At 44.1% G+C, this 1,127-nt stretch overlaps 1 protein-coding gene across 10 annotated transcripts in view; it reads right to left on the minus strand.

The window, feature by feature from the left end:
* SPIRE1 (spire type actin nucleation factor 1) overlaps positions 1-1,127 on the minus strand; it is a 217,323-nt gene that overhangs the window by 205,550 nt on the left and 10,646 nt on the right. The window lies entirely within an intron of this gene.

Genomic DNA, 1,127 nt, shown 5'->3' on the forward strand with positions numbered 1-1,127 from the left:
GCCACTATGGAGAACAGTATGGAGGTTCCTTAAAAAACTAAAAATAGAATTACCATATGATCCAGCAATCCCACTACTGGGCATATACCCTGAGAAAACCATAATTCAAAAAGACACATGCACCCCAATGTTCATTGCAGCACAATTTACAATAGCCAGGTCATGGAAGCAACCAAAATGCCCATCGACCGACGAATGGATAAAGAAGATGTGGTACATATATACAATGGAATATTACTCAGCTATAAAAAGGAATGAAATTGAGTCATTTGTTGAAACGTGGATGGATCTAGAGACTGTCATACAGAGTGAAGTAAGTCAGAAAGAGAAAATCAAATATCGTATATTAACGCATGTATGTGGAACCTAGAAAAATGGTACAGATGAACCGGTTTGCAGGGCAGAAGTTGAGAGACAGATGTAGAGAACAAACAAATGGACACCAAGGGGGGAAAGCCGCAGTGGGGTGGGGATGGTGGTGTGCTGAATGGGCGATTGGGACTGACATGTATACACTGATGTGTATAAAATTGATGACTAATAAGAACCTGCAATATAAAAAGACAAACAAAAAAACAACTAATACTAAACTTTCTTTGGGTTATTTGTATAGCAATATGTTAATATAAATGTTTCAGACATTACATGAACTTTCTAAAAATCTTATATGTTCTGGTATAATGTTGTAAGTCATAATTCTAGTTATTAATGTATATCTCAGAAATAAAACAAACAAACAAAAAAAAACACCTCGGTAACAACAAGGACACCCAGCCCTGAGCTCCTTGGAGATATATCTGATTCTAGGGCTGGGGCAGAAAATACACATAAGCCTTGAAGCATCTTGTCGTGCCAGAAAGTAAGGATGTGCTCCAAAACACAAAAGGATGGGGCACATCAAAGGGACATGGGAGGGCTTCCCTGGTGGCGCAGTGGTTGAGAGTCCGCCTGCCGATGCAGGGGACACGGGTTCGTGCCCCGGTCCGGAAGATCCCACGTGCCGCGGTCCGGGAAGATCCCACGTGCCGCGGAGCAGCTGGGCCCGTGACCCATGGCCGCTGAGCCTGCGCGTCCGGAGCCTGTGCTCCGCAACGGGAGAGGCCACAACAGTGAGAGGCCCGCGTAAC

This window comes from Physeter macrocephalus, chromosome 19 (genome assembly GCF_002837175.3).
Source record: "Physeter macrocephalus isolate SW-GA chromosome 19, ASM283717v5, whole genome shotgun sequence".
Lineage (NCBI taxonomy): Eukaryota > Metazoa > Chordata > Mammalia > Artiodactyla > Physeteridae > Physeter > Physeter macrocephalus.